Raw genomic sequence first — 16,564 nt, 5'->3', positions numbered from 1 at the left:
TCTGTACTTGTCCCGGGTTTAAAATGTGTGTTTGTGCCAGCAAATGTATGTGCAATGTGTGTGACTGCATATGTAATCTGTGAATGTGAGCCTTTGTGTAATGTGTATATGTGACAGTGGGGGAACAGTTGTATGTGCCTGGGTGGGTCAGAGTAGATTGGGGTCTGGGACTTGAGGACGTGGAGGTATATGCAAGTGAGTATTACCAGCCAGGGCCGGATTAAGAGCCCAGTGGGCCTGGTGCTGACAATTATGATGGGCCTATTTACAGAATCTTATCGACCAAAAACACTAAAATGGTCATACCTCCCGAGCGTCATGTATCTGATGGAGATGGTGTTGGAGGGAAACTCATAGGATGCAGCTATAAGAAAACACATACTCTATGCTAATCTCTCTCTAATTTATGCTTTCATCTTTCAAGTAAATCCATACCCCCTAACAGCAGTGTCCAGTGAAGCAGGAAGTCAATGGGTGGGGTAAAAGGGTGGGCCACTGGTGCGAATCACATCACCAGACCTGCCAAAAGGGGAGAACATGCCCAAAAAGGGGGCATGTCTGTCCAAAGAATTTGAAGGACAGCCTGGCATGAATGCATGTCAGGCTGCCCGCCAATCCTGCAGGCTGGCCAACTAAGGGCATACTATGCAGGCAGCATTCTGAGCTTGACATAAATGCGTCTAATGATGCGCTCACTCCATGCTTTCTAAGGACTGTCCCCTAGCACTCGCTGGTCCACTTGTCTCCTTATCTTCTTACTAGCAGGCAGAAGTTCCTGGTATACAGTCTGAGACAGAGAAAAGGTGTATGTAGTGAGTGTAGAAGAAAGGAGGGGACATACCACAGTGTTAGAGAGACCAACAGCATTACCTAAACTAATTTTATTTTCAGCCAGTCCACACAGGTTTTGTTCCCATACATCCCTATTAAGCTTCCAAACTTTAAGGGACACTATTATTGTATTTGTTCTGGTAAGTAGAATCATTCCATTCAGGCCTTTTGCAGTAAACACTGTCTTTTCAGAGAAAATAACTCCACTGGCCACTCCTTAGATGGCTGCTCGAGGTGCTTCCTGGGGCAGTACTGCCTAGTGAGCAGCACTGCCATTCAGTGTCTCCACCCTCTGCATGCAGACACTGAACTTTCTTCATAGAGATGCATGGATTCAATTTATCTTCATGAGGAGATGCTGATTGGCATGGGCTATGTTGGACTTGTGCTGGCTCTGCCCCTGATCTGCCTAGTTAACAGTCTCCTATGGGCAAGCATTGTAATTTGCTCAGACCACCACTTCTGATGATGTCAGCAGACAGTCAGTTCAGATGTAGAGCCAGCAGCTGCAGACTTGAATACAAGTTATATTTTACTATACTTAGGGAGGCAAGAAGGGGCCAGGGTGGTGGTCTTAACATAATAGGGTCAGAAATACATGATTGTGTTCCTAACCCTGTAGTGCTCCTTTAAGCAAGAGTAGTTAGGGTTGCCACCTTTCTTGGGAAAAAATACCAGCCTTAATCATTTGTATAATCACAAGGAGTGACATCAGAGAAAATTCTGTAAAATCACCAACAAACTACTCACAGTTTGATTCTGCTGTATAGATGGATTGCTCCCAATGTCTCCCTGTCTCCCAGTGTCTCAGTCTCGCAAGTCACCCAGTGCCTCAGTGTCCCTATGTATCATAGTGTCAGTGTCCCCATGTCGCCCAGTCCCCTAGTCTCCCAGTGTCCAAGTGTCCCCATTTCTCTCAGCGTCCCAGTGTCTCAGTGTGTCCCTATGTCACTAGGATACTGGGGACACAGTGAGACCCGGGGACAATGAGAGACATGGGGACACTGAGAGACCCGGGAACACACAGACATGGGGACACTGGGAGACATGGGGACACTGAGACATTTAGGGAAACTGGGAGAAATGGGGACACTGAGACACTAGGGACACAGAGACATGGGAACACAGACACTGGGAGACTAGGGGACACTGGCTGGGAGACATACACTTGGGTACACTGGGAGACATGGGGACAGTTGTGGACATAGACATGGGGACACTGGGACATACAGGGGCACTGGGGACACTAGGCACACTGAGAGACATGGGACACAGACACTGGGAGACTTGGGGACACAGACACTAGGGACACTGGCTGGGCGACATGGGGACACTGGGAGAAATGGGGACATACTGTCTCCGTATCCCAATGTCTCAGTGTCTCCCAATGTCCCTATGTCTCACAGCGTCCCCATGTGTCCCAGTGTCCCCTAGTGTCTCAGTGTCCCCATGTTTTCCAGTGTCCCCAAGTGTCTGTGTTCCCAGGTCTCCCAGTGTCTGTGTCCCCATATGTCCTAGTGTCTCAGTGTCCCCTAGTGTATGTGTCCCCTAGTGTCTGAGTGTCCCCATATGCCCCTTAGTGTCCCCTAGTGTCTCAGTGTCCCCATGTGTCCCCTATTGTCTCAGTGTCCCCTAGTGTCCCTACTATTTTTCCCCCATCCCTCACTTACTGTAGAGCTGTTGTCTGGACTCTGTGCTGTGTTGCTGCTCCCTCATGGATCGGTGAGTAGTAGAGAGAGGCAGGGATATGCTGTAACTTCCTATACCTGCCTCTCTCCACACACAGTGACCCCTACTGGCCGGTGCTGGTATTGCAGAGTAATCTCCATTTATTCTGAGAAAAATACCTGCATTTATATTGCTGGTATTAATGCAATACCGGCACGGCCAGGCAGCCTCAAATACCGGCTGTTCCAGTAAAATACCAGTCAGGTGGCAAACCTAAGAGTAGTGTGTAAAAAAAAAAAAAATGTTTTTTTTTGTTTTTTTTAAATGGGCCTATTCCATGGGCCTGGGCCTGGAGCTGCAGCTCCATCAGCCCCTATGTTAATCCGGCCCTGTTACCAGCAGGAGAAGGGTATTATGGCAAGGTGGGGGTGTATATGGCAAGGAGGATATTATATGACATGTTGAGGGGTTTAAGCCAGGGTAAGAATTATGACCAGATGGTGTATTTATTGCAGGGAGGCTATTATCACAAGGCAGGGGTGCACATGGCAGGGGAGGGTATTATGAGAAGGTGGGTTTGGGGATATATGGCAGGGAGGGTGTTGGTATAATGGCAGGGATGGCATTGGTGTAATGGCAGGGATATAATGGCAGGGACTGTGGGGGTATAATGGCAGGGAGGGTATTATGAAAAGGTGGGGATTGGGTGTATAATGGCAGGGAGAGTATTATATAGCAATGAGGAGGGGGAGGGTGTCACAGTGTGAATTTACAAGAGCTGTATAAATATGTTTAACACACCATTCAGGGAGTGCAGGAGCAGCAGGGGCTGTCTCAGCTCTTTCAGCCTCCAACCAGCTCCTTCCCAGGGTCAGGCAGGCAGGGAATCTAGACAGGCTGACTCTGATCCCCTGCATGTTGAGTGGCCGTGGGGGAGAATTCTGGCTCTGCACCCCCTGCTGGTACACTCCATAATAACCTCTACGGTGCTCAGTGATGACTCAGAACACAGGCTGGAAATCCCCTCCTTGTGCTCTGACTCACTGACTGAGCGCCGGAGCCGTGAGGGAGAGGATATTATAGCTGAAGCAGCAGTAGGTACAGAGCGTGGCACCCCCTTACTGAGTGACACGCGGGGTGAATGTGGTATACATCTATGCATGGTTGGTGAAAGACTAAGTTAGTAAATTAAGAGATCGTTATTAAAGGGACACTATAGTCACCTGTCCAGGTGAGAAACTATAGATCCCTGCAGCCTCTCTCATGTAAACACTGTATTTTCTGTGAAAATACAGTGTTTACATTGAAAGCTAGGAACACCTCCAGTTGCAGTCACTCAGAGTGAACCAGAGGGACTTTGGAGTTGATGGAGGCATAATATGCCTCCATCCACTCAGATCTGTTGTCATCAGAGCTCAGGGCAGCACTGTGCACAGCATCATGTGATTCAGTATCTCCTCCCTCTGTATGCAGACACTGAACTTTCCTCATAGAGATTCATTGATTCAATTCATCTCTATGAGGAGATGCTGATTGGCCAGGGCTGTGTTTGAATCATGCTGGCTCTGCCCCTGATCTGCCTCTTTGTCAGTCTCAGCCAATCCTATGGGGAGGTACTGTGATTGGATCAGGCTACCACATGTCAGCAGACTGCTTGTCTAACAGCATGCAGATTTACAGCTTCAGGCTTGAATACAGTAAGATTTTTACTATATTTATGGAGGCATGATGGTGGTGTTAACACTATAGGGTCTGGAATACATATTTGTGTTCCTGACCCTATAGTGATCCTTTAAAGTGTTTATACTCACTGTCAAATCTTTGCAGATCATACTGTCAGTGACAATCACAAAAACCCATATTCAACCCATCACTGCAAAGTCTGCCAGTGATCTGTGTTTATTCAATTTTTCTGTATAGGAAGGTATAACTTATTTTGTAGAGCTGTACTCACCAATTCTATGACGGTTTCCCTGTAATGTTAACGCTGCATTTTCTCTGAAAAGTCGGTGCTTACTGCAAAGCCTGCAGGGACTGGCTATAACCCAGAACATCTGAGGACTATAGAGTCCCTTTTTCATATAATTTAGTTCACAAAGTGGTGCACCTGGCTGTGTATAACAAACAGACAGCAGAGCATAGATACGTTTTTGGTTTGTTGGCAGATTTTTTTTCTAACATTAACTGAAATGCATTAAAATATAAGGGGCAATATTTAGGGGGTTATTTTACTCCAAAGCTATTAAATATACGCACAAGAATATTATATTCTACCTTGCATCAAGTGGCTGTATTTAGAACCAGGGCCGTCTTTAATATTGATTGGACCCTGGGCAAAGCATTTGCTTGGGCCCCCTGGACCCTGTACACCCTCCCCTGTCGTGCACTCATGTTATCACCCTTAATACAGTGGCAACCTAAAGTAGAGAGGTGCAAGAATATTTTTTTGGGCCTCCCTATTGCAAGGATGTTTAAAAGGTAGATCCCCATCTGTCGTACAACTCCAGCAATGCCTTGACAGCTGGGGCTCTACCATTTACCCATGTTTGCAGGTTTGTATTTAACACTAAGCAGTTTTTGTATGTTTCAATGTAAACAGGTTTTTGTATGTGGTGTTGGCGTTTAAATGTAAGCATGTATTTATATCTAGTGTTGGTTTTTGAATGCAGGGGTGTGTATACATATAATGTTGGTGTTTAACACAGACGTGTATTTGTATGTAGTGCTGAAGCTTGAATGCAGGGGTGTATTTGTGTGTAGTGTTAGCGTGTGAATCTTGAGATGTATGCACATATACACACACAAACACACAAGTAGATATAGACACACTGACACATAGATACACAACCTGACACAAATTCCGATACACAGACACACATACCAGCGAAATACACAAAGACAACATACAGATACACACTGACACACATACAGACACACACAAAGATTCAAACACTGACACACATGCAGTTACACAGACACACATATACACACCTGACACACTGGCAGATACACAGATACACACACAGACTTCATACAGATACACACACAATGACAACATATAGATACACACACAGATATACAGACACATAGAGACAGACATACTTACACAGACACATAAACTGACAGACATACTGACACACACACTGACAGGCATACAGACCCACATACTGACACACACACTGACAGACATACTGACACATTCTGACAGGCATACTGACACAAATACTGACACTGACACATACACTGACAGACATACTGACACATACACTGACAGGAATACTGACACACTGACACATACACTGACAGGAATACTGACACACACTGACACATACACTGACAGACATACGACACACACACTGACAGGCATACGGACACACACTGACAGACATACTGACACATACACTGACAGGCATACGGACACACACTGACAGACATACTGACAGGCATACTGACACACACTGACAGACATACTGACAGACACACTGACAGGCATACTGACACACATACTGACATACACTGACAGACATACTGACACATACACTGACACACACTGACAGACACACTGACAGACACACTGACACAGACTTACTGACAGACATACTGACAGGCACACTGACAGGCACACTGACAGGCACACTGACACACACACTGACACACACACTGACACACACTTACTGACAGACACACTGACAGACACACTGACACAGACTTACTGACAGACATACTGACAGGCACACTGACAGGCACACTGACACACACACTGACACACACACTGACACACACTTACTGACAGACATACTGACAGACATACTGACACACATACTGACAGACATACTGACAGGCACACTGACACGCACACATACACACACACTCAAAATTTACATTATAAAACCCACCCCCCAGTTTTCTACCTTAGAGGGTGGCTGAAGCTGCTGGGAGTTGGGGTCTGGCTAGCTCGGCCCAGACCCCCTCTGCTCTGCCTCTTCCTCCTCCCGCGCGGCTCCTCTCTTTATGGGAGGAAGTGACGCGCAGCCGTCACTTCCTCCCAGCCGGCTGCTGAAAAGCAAGAGGGCCCGGTCGCGCTCTTAAAGCGCCAGAGCGCAAGACCGGGCTCCTGCTGACAGAAGCCCACCGGGTGGCCCTTAGTGCATGGGCCACCCGGTGGGCCTCCTTAGTGTGTGGCTGCCCTGGCCGGTGGGAGAAATGTTTGAGGCAAGTGGGGCCCCCGGTGCAGCTGCTTCGGGCCCCCAGGAGTAACTGGGCCCGGGGCAGCTGCCCCGTTTGCCCCGCGGTAAAGACGGCCCTGTTTAGAACGGCTATAAAACAAATAAACAAAAACAAAACCACACAAGCCTGCATACCCATGTGTGCAGGAAACTACGCACTACACTAAATATGTTGTATAAGTGGTCTCATAGGCCTTTACCTATGCTCCATGACAGAGATTCTTCCTTCTGCATCATGTAACCTCTGGAGAGTAAGCCTTCTCATGCTTGCCAATTTTACAGTACTTGATAAGCAGCATACATGACCTTACAAGTGGATGAAAACTATTTTATTATAAAACGTAGTGCATTTTCCCCCCCCAAGCGTTTTATTCCACTACTATGCCAGGTTAAAGAAACATTTCCATAATTCACCACATCACAAGATGAGGATATGGGCAGCCCTGATTGTTTACCCTGCAAGTCAAATTCCTATATTGGTGAATAATGTTCATATGTACATTTAACATAAATTTGGCAAGCCCTGTGTATATAGATGGATTTTTATTCTCTGCATTTTACGATCAAACTGTCACATAACATCAAAGCCGGACATGCTACAACAAATTATAATGACTTTTGACAACATCAACCTAATATTCAAACTAAAATTTAGATAACAGCACCTGAGTGACTAGATCAAACGTCCTTGTTTTGATTTACCGGTACCTAAAAGGGACATTGTAGGCATTGTAAATAATCTAAATGAAGTGGTTATAGTGATTGGCTTCTCCAACCTCAGTTGTCCGATTAAGCATTAAAGTATTTTTTGCTAATTAGGAGTCTCCTGTAGCTCATCCCCCTTTGCATTATCCCATCCTGCAAAGGTTGTCTGTGACTGACCGACTGCAAGCTGAATGCTTTCAATCCATTACAGCACCAATTGCTGGGATGAATTTGTATGGTTATAAGGAAGAGTGTAATCAGCCATACCTGTAATAGGGTTTAGTGGGCCAGGACCCTTCTTTAGTGATAAACCGCTTGAGTCAGTTCCACACTATAACCAACTAAATAAAATTAAATATTTATATAGTGCCTATGGTGTCCCTTTAAGCAGTTCTGTCACTCTCAAGCTTTTCTTAATGATACAATCTTTAGTAAAGCCCCGGGCTGTAAGTAAAAACCCTGTTTCCTTAATAGTCTGCCAGAGGGGACATGCGGTTAATCCCTAGAACACCTCAGCAAGACGAGTATGTTAAGGAACTGAAGAGCCCCTTTAAATGTTGCTTTGCATCAAGGTCATTATAGGTTAAAACATAAGTATACAGATTTCATATTAAAATAGTTAGCTTGAATTGGGTTCCATAGAAACTACAGTCAGGACAGCCTGCTAATGTGACCAGAGTTCAGGACTGTTGGCAGGCATGCAAAGCTTAATTATATACCAGCAATAACTAAAGCTTTTTGCATGAATACAGAAAAAGCTACTCATGATCTTCATAGCCATTAGTTCAGTTCTTCCCTTTTTTGTAGGGAAAAAACAATCTGAGCATTAAATAAAGACAGAATCTACTTTGTCTCTGTATTTCTCCTCCGCCTGACTTTCGTAGACTCAGGGCAGAGTCTAAGTGTTCATCCCAATCGCTGTCACCAGGCTACAGGAATTGGCTGTGTCTATGGAGGATTCCGTGGTCACGCGGGATCGCCCATAAACCTCAATGCTGTACTCTTGCACATGCACGAATGTACAGCAGTGACCTTGACTCCTGGCACTAGCTGAAGAAGATGGAGGCACCCACGAGGGACAGGTTCAGGTAAGTAAATCTTACCTTACCTGTTCCACCCCACTGCCATATTCGGTTACTTTGCAGCAAAGTCACCAGATGGTGACAGTGTCATTTTAATAAATATAATGAACTGCATACAGGAAGCCAGGAGTAGACTACTTTCTCTTTTTTACACAACTTCATATTAGGAAAAAGTTTTCTTGTAATTGTTCTATTTATAGTTAAATCCCCCTCTCATTATATTGTAAAGCGCTACGGAATCTGTTGGCGCTATATAAATGACAATAAATAAAAAATAAAAATGTTTAATATGCACTTCCTTGTGAATCATTGTGTGTGCAAGCAGTATACAAGAAAGAAGTGTGTTTAGCTTGAAACACTTACAGAGCTGGTAAAGTGGGCTGCTTCCAAACTAGGAGTATTGTTTTCCTAACTACAAATGACAACAATGATTGGATTTTGTTTATGCTAGGGAGATGTTAGATGTTAAACTGCAAATGTATGATTCAATTGGATAGCGGGCACTTAAATATGTGTAAACTGGAGTCTTAAAATGTTCAAATCCAAAGACAGGCCCCAAAACAGTGAAATAAACAAGCATTATTATAGATACAGTTAAAGTATTGAGAATATCCTTTCCTGTGCACTGTGAACAAACAGTGTGTGTGGAATAAGATTAATGCAGCGCCTTAAGAGTCATTTCCTGGTATGAAACAAATTGGTGCAATGTAGTGGATTCTAAATAGGACATCAGAACAAAGTCAGAGGTACATGCCTCACACCAGTTCAAAATTAACTAAGAGGGAAACTGTAATTCTTAGGGTGTGACCAGGGGAGGGACTGTTCTGAGATATTTTAGGTGACTTACTAAAAACTATTCATGCAACTAAAATGTAATTTAGAACAATGAATCATATTTATACAGTTCATTTCTAAAAAACACATTTACTGTAATTGAAAGAAATTCCTGTATTACTGCTGTAGAGCTCTGCTATACACTCAGACACACCAACAATATGGACAGACCCCCTACAAAAGAAGGACATTAGGATAGAAAAGAAAGACAGAGGTATTTGGGCCCACAATAGCTACTGCCCCCTTGCCCCCCTCCCCCCCCCCCCCCTCCCACACACACACCCCACCGCTAAATAGGTAAATCATTTACAACAGAATGTATACAGTGGGAGAAATGTAGGTATGCACAGAATGGGAGGGACAGATCAGGGTGTTTCTAGTTGAAGTCTGTGAGTAAATTGGGTCTTCTTGACAGTAAGTCTATAAAATAATACAAATATTTACAGTCTTGTAATGCCCAGGTATTAAATAGATAAGCATCTGTCACTTCTAACAAACCAGAAAGTGGCCTGGCATCCAGTCCCAGGCACTGATAGTGGAGCCTAGTAAAAGGTTATTGGCAATGATCTTTGATAAGGAGTTGCTGTAGTAATGTGGGAAGAAAATAGGGTTTCACCAGTTGCTTCACTATTAAGACATTCAAATTAACTGGGTAACATTGAGAGGTATTCTGGGAAAAGGCAATATTTACATTGAGCTGCTACGGCTAGGACACTTTTAGTGGCTGTCACTCAGACAGCCATGAAACATGCTTAGTATTGTATTCCAACTGTATTTGAAGGACCAACATTCGTCATCTTCATGAAGACACCAAATACTCCCCTTAGAAAGACACAAAGCGATTGCCATACAAGAGCAGTAGTCATAAATAGTTTCCTATGTTAATTCATTGGATTTGCTGAGATTATCCTCAATGATCATCTCATCCAGGTGGAAGAGTTTCAGCCGTGGAGAGACGAGCGTGGTATGGGCTAAAGGTAATTCTGCTTGATTTTAATTTTAGTCCAGGCACTCAAGGATTAATTCTGCAACAGATTTTATTGGAAAAAGTTCAACGTTTCGATCTCCAAGAGATCTTTCTCAAGCCAAGTTTGGAGAGGAGGCAGAAAACCAGAACATTATGATTTATATTTTTAATTCTTAAGTGTTCCTTTAGACCTATTAAAGCAGTATTAAAAACAAACAAAACAAAAACATGTTCCTTAGACTTATTTTGCTATCATACAAGAAAGATAAAGATTAAACAATAGGACAGATATGGGAAACAATTTGTAAAGATAATTCCAGTTTTATCTCATTTGTTTTAGCGGCATGGCTCTCCAAGAAACCTATAATATGAAAGAACTGGCTGCCTAGTTACATGGTGGCTCATTAAACTGTTAGTCTACCTGGCAATCTTGGCTAAACAGTCAGCTGTTGACTATCTTTTCATATAACACAAGCCTCAAAACAGACAGCGGGGAGGTGGTAATAATAAAAAAAAAAAATACTGATAGAAAGTTCAGCAGGAGAGCAATGGTTGGTGTATGAAAGCATTACGTCAACAAAATTGGCACTTCGTAATAAAAAATAAAAAATAAAAAACACATTTCTGACATAGCTTAGATCACAGATCAGATAATTCTGCCACAATTTTAGTATCCTTAACCAGAATAGCCCACTAATAAAATGTTGGGGCTGAAGAGGGTCGGGGTCAAGTTCCCAGCCGCATTTAACAAACACTTGGTAAATTACTTTAGCTAAATAAAGCAGTTTTAGTGTATAGATCATTCCCCTGCAATTTCACTGCTCAATTCACTGTCATTTAGGAGTTAAATCACTTTGTTTCTGTTTATGCAGCCCTAGCCACACCTCCCCTGGTTATGATTGACAGAGCCTGCATGAAAAAAAACAAAAAACTGGTTTCACTTTCAAACAGATGTAATTTGCATCTCAATCTCTAAATTGAACTTTAATCACATACAGGAGGCTCTTGCAGGGTCTAGCAAGCTATTAACACAGCAGGGGATAAGAAAATCTTAATTAAACAGAACTTGCAATAAAGAAAGCCTAAATAGGGTTCTCTTTACAGGAAGTGTTTATGGAAGGCTGTGCAAGTAACATGCAGGGAGGTGTGACTAGGGTTCATAAACAAATGGATTTAACTCCTAAATGGCAGAGGATTGAGCTGCAGGGGCATGTTCTATACACCAAAATTGCTTCATTAATCTAAAGTTGTTCAGGTGACTATAGTGTCCCTTTAATATCTTATAGTTGGCTGTCAAGAGCTTATAGTTAGAAGCATTCCGGCCTGCCAAAAGGGTGAGAACATTTTAATGATTTACATAATTTTGATTTGCTTCCAATATGGACTGATACCCCCACCGGATATGCAATAGCAATACATATTCTTTGGGAGAATCCTTCCCCTTTTGAAGATGTTCAAAAAGATCAGAGCCATTTCCTCCATTTATTTATAAATTACAGAACATGCAGACTTGTTTAGTTTCCTCATAGAAATAAAACCTAAGATGAGCTTTCTTGCAAAATGCATTCTTCAGCTTATTAAATTTAAGAAACTGGGGCAGCTACTGAAGACTCGAGGAGAGTGTTTGTTTGTATACTTTAAAAGTACATATACATGCATATAAAATGATGTTACAAAAAGGCCAGAACATGCATTTTCCACAAAGTTTTAAAACTCCAATATAATTACAGATTGTAGGAGGGCAATTAAAATAAATGCACAAGATTTCATCAACAATTCTTGCAATCTATCCTTAACAACAGTATATTTGTCATGGAGAATATTGAAAGGATACTTTACCCACAACACAATTCAAAGGACATTATAGGAACCAAAACAACTTTAGTTTAATGAAGCAGTTTTGGTGTATAGATCATGCCCCTGCAGTCTCACTGCTCAATTCTCTGTCATTCAGGAGTTAAATCAATCACTTTGTTTATCCCCAAATCCTGTACTGGTAGGTATGCGTTGCAGACTGGTTTTAAAACCACTAAGCAAGTGTGTAATTCAAGTTAAAATTTACAGAGCAGGAGTTAAACACTTCTAAAGCAAGTTAACATCTGGCTGAATAATTTTATTTTTTTCCCATGCAGGCTGTGAGAGTCACAGTCAGGGGAAATGTGGCTATGGCTGCATAAACAGAAACAAAAATTATTTAACTCCTAAATGGCAGAGAAATGAGCAGTGAGACGTTAGGAGCATGATCTATGCAGTAAAACGGATTAAGCAAATGTTAAAAAATAAAAGCAAAATTTGATTTACCTAGTGCACATTTTTTGTCATTTGTACATACAACGATGCATATCTATTTAAAGTAGATTGCTTTAAATGTATATTAAAAAGAAAATTCTGTCTTAAATGCATTTAAAACATTCAATAGGTAATGAGTTGTGTATCACAAGAAGATGTTAAACCAATATTTATTTTTGTAAACAATGTCATTGTTAATGGTAGAATAAATGTCAAATACAAAAACGAAACAAACAAGGTTAGTAATGGCCAATGTACAGAGCATCAGCTGTTGTGGGCTGTATTTACTATGGGGATAAGGATGAGCCTTGCAAAACATTTTCTAAAAATGGGAAACCGACAAGAATTTGCAGGATTTACCACAGTTTAAACCCACTGGCTAAGAATTTAGTTAAAATATAGTGATAACACATCCACTCATTAAGTGCTTGGTAAAACTCATGAGTCATGTATACTTCTTAAATGTTTGCTGCAATGCTCAAAATGTTTAAATATATTGTTTTGGCTCTTTGACACCATTTTTAATTTATACGTTTGCTAGCCACATTTCTAACTGGCATATTTGCAGGTATCAACCATACTGCTCATAGTGGCACACCGGTATTTTACTTGTTATATCGCAAGTGGTCATGGGAAAAATACATTCATAGGACAGCACCCTAAGCATGGCAAAGTGCGTAAAATGCATAGATACTACAAAGACATGCCCCAGAGAAGTAAATATCTATGTATTTTCTAGACAACTGGTGAGTGGGGAGGGAAGAAAGAGTATATAATTGGGGATTTTGTTTTGTTTTTTTGGCTAGTCCCACATAAAAAAGTCAACATTTTATAGGTGTGTGGTGGATGGGAGATTAAAATATATAGTCATATCTGCATTTTTCCTTTTACTATAAATATATATTTTGAAGTCTATAAATAATTGAAAAATAATAGTCACCATCTACAATCTCAGGGCAAAATAAAAGCAAAAATAGTCAGAAACAAACAAACAAAAATCTGTTCTCGCTTTAGTGAATAACCCTGCATATAATGAAAAAAAAAGTGTTTTATAGGCACAACTTTCGAACAAAAAAAAAAAAAAAGTATTCTAACACAAAAACTGCACTCGACTAGCCAAAATTGTAATATTGGGTTTTTGGAGTATTTTTATATGAACAACAGTGAGGAATTCCAAAATAAACAATTGCAAATCATAGCAATTTAAAATACTTCATAAAGAAACAAAATATTGGAAACACATGAATTGGGACCCTTGACAAACAAAACTGTATTCCATAAATTTAGAATTGTAGTGTAGTGTAACTTAGGTCAACATAGCCAAGTTATGACTAAAGCTAGGTTGGATATTTTTTTCCAGTGATAGGTTTACCTTAAAATTACCACTCCTATTTAATTTTTCACAATATACAGGGTTATTCACTAAAGGGAGTATAGTCAGAAATTCAAAGTGAATTCAAAATGTTAGGCCAAAAATCACTGAACTGAAATATAGCTCATATGGAGAATGTTCAATTTAGCAATTTGACCTAAAACTCAAAAATCGCACGGATCCAGTTTGAATTCCAGAGAAGTCAATCATTCGTGAATAACCCTAACAATATTTAGCGAATAAAACCCAAAGCTACAAAAAAAAAAAAATATATATATATATATATATATATATATATATATATATATATATATATATATATTATGTTTTAACACATTATATGCTCTTAACCGCACTTTATACAAGAAATTGGCACGTTATTGCCATGTTTGCTAGAACTTGCAGTAAAGGAGTATTTTTAGGAATTAATTTTGGAAAAAGATTATTGCAGATCCACTTCAAGACTAACTAGAAATACCTTAATGTATTAAAACTACTAATAAAATAAAGCACTATGATAATTTTAATATGTACAATTAATGCTGTTAAAATAAACCATTTACCATAGTAACAGCCCAGTAAAGCACCCATACTCAAGTAGAAGTTTCAAGATATCCCTTCACAGGGTGGAAATGGCCTTATTTACAAAGTATGAGAACAATTACTAAACTAATTATTCCCAGATCTGAGCCGGATTAACCCTTTGGCCCAGTGTATGAGAGACAACTAAATCTGCATTTGCCAACCACTAAAGAGGGAGTCACAAACATATACAGACTTGCTTCATGTCTGTCATTGTGGTGAGAAAAAAATAAATGAAGCCAGCTATGAGATAATGCATGCAAAGATAGCATTCCAAAAAAAGGGGAAATAAGTAACATGGGGTATACCCAGCATGCATTTCCTGGGGTCAGAAAAATTATGAAGATTTTAAATAATAAAACATATATATGCAAGATCTGACCAGTACACACACACACATATATATATATATATATATATATATATATATATATATATAGATAGATAGATAGATAGAACATGTAGTACAAAGAGGCAACTATTAATACCAAAACAAGAATGAAAAAAGCAGATTTATCAAAACACATATTTGCCTTGATGAGGAGCATGTGTAACAATTGGAGAGCTGCTGTCACTACATGCTACAGAGCTGTGTATGTCTCTGGATGAAGATGCAAGCTCAATCATAATAAAGGAGATAGGGCTGTGTTAGATGAACGTTGCACAGAAAGGGCTCTAGAACACAAACACACGATATACATCTCTGCATTAACGAGGAGGAGATAACGCATTGCTATATCCAAACACCCCCCTCCACCATCCACACACAAAGCCTTGTGCAGAGATCTCACAGCTGAGCCATCCACAAGCTGCTTAATGAGGCTCCACAAGAAAGAAGTCTCCCATGAATTCTCCCCTCCCAGCTATTCACATACAGTTCAGAGAGAAAGAAGGACTTACATGATTGCAGATCCCTGGTTTTCCTAGATCAGCTGTGGACAGAGCAGGGTCTTTGCTGTACAATCCCAGAATTTTGAAAGACAGAAAAAAAAAATCCTTCCCAGGTCTCTCTAGAGCTTGTAATGTTTCACAGTGAGCAAACAAGCTAGCTGTCAAATCAACATATTACCTCCACACGCTTCAAATTACAATTTCATAATAATCCTAATAGTGTATATCTGAAGCATAGGGAATTCACAGCCAGTTTAAAATCCCAGAGCTAAATGCACCCAGGCAATACTGAGATCAGTTTGTAGAGACACAGAAAAAGAGGGAGGGTTATTGTAAGGGGGAAAAAAAGAGATGGGGGAGGGGCGGATTTTGTAACTCGCTCTCCTCCTGTGATTTGTTGTTTAAGGAATTATTTTAGACTGTCTCTATACTGTACATTCCGGAAACAGGGACTGCACATCCTTGTAGGGATGTGATGTGTTTCTTTTTCTTTTTACTTGCAATAAAAAAAAATATTTTATATAGGAAATAGCATACAAATGTAATATATACAATGGGCACTCTAAGACAGCAGCAGATACATTGTTGTATTATGGTGAACACGTTTCCCCCTTTAACTGGATTTTTTTTTTTTATCAAAAATGTATCACGCATTGCAACAATGATAACCCTGCAGCGTACATTTTCTAAAAGCCTCCCTGGAAGGAAGTGTTACTTGGGAAATGGTACAAAATGACAACAAGGGGAGCCTTCATAGGATATCACGAACTATCATCACATGCATATAGCACCAACATGTGTTACAGTGTTTCTGTGAGGATAGAAATAACAGTATTGACTAAAACAAGAGGCGAAGATGGCCCTACTCACATTTACAATTAATGCTCTTTTAGGGGTTCGCTCATATTTTGGGAAGGACAAGAGATATTCATTTAGTTGAATTTTAGAGAATTTAATCTTTACTGTTAAACGGACTGAAAAAAGAGCTGATTTTGGAAAAAAAAATCTTCAACTTAGCTCTAGTCATAGCTTAGATATTTTAGTTTAATTTTTACAGTTTGGATTTAATTCAAGAACCACACGCCTAATGCAATCCTTACTGATACAAGTACTTTAA

General features: G+C 40.7%; 1 protein-coding gene across 2 annotated transcripts in view; it reads right to left on the bottom strand.

Annotated features, from left to right (window-relative positions):
• RIPOR1 (RHO family interacting cell polarization regulator 1) overlaps positions 1-16,564 on the bottom strand; it is a 405,268-nt gene that overhangs the window by 190,112 nt on the left and 198,592 nt on the right. Inside the window, exon 1 of one of the 2 annotated variants that reach the window (XM_063438389.1) lies at positions 15,457-15,532. The exons of the other annotated variant lie outside the window; for it this stretch is intronic. The gene's annotated coding sequence lies outside the window, so the exon portion shown is untranslated. Of the gene's footprint in view, positions 1-15,456; positions 15,533-16,564 lie in introns of those variants that run through there. 2 annotated transcript variants of the gene reach the window in all.

The sequence above is a fragment of the Pelobates fuscus genome, chromosome 12 (genome assembly GCF_036172605.1).
Source record: "Pelobates fuscus isolate aPelFus1 chromosome 12, aPelFus1.pri, whole genome shotgun sequence".
NCBI classification, from domain to species: Eukaryota; Metazoa; Chordata; class Amphibia; order Anura; family Pelobatidae; genus Pelobates; species Pelobates fuscus.
Note: the sequence above shows the minus strand (reverse complement) of the source record. Positions and strands in the feature narration are given on the sequence as shown.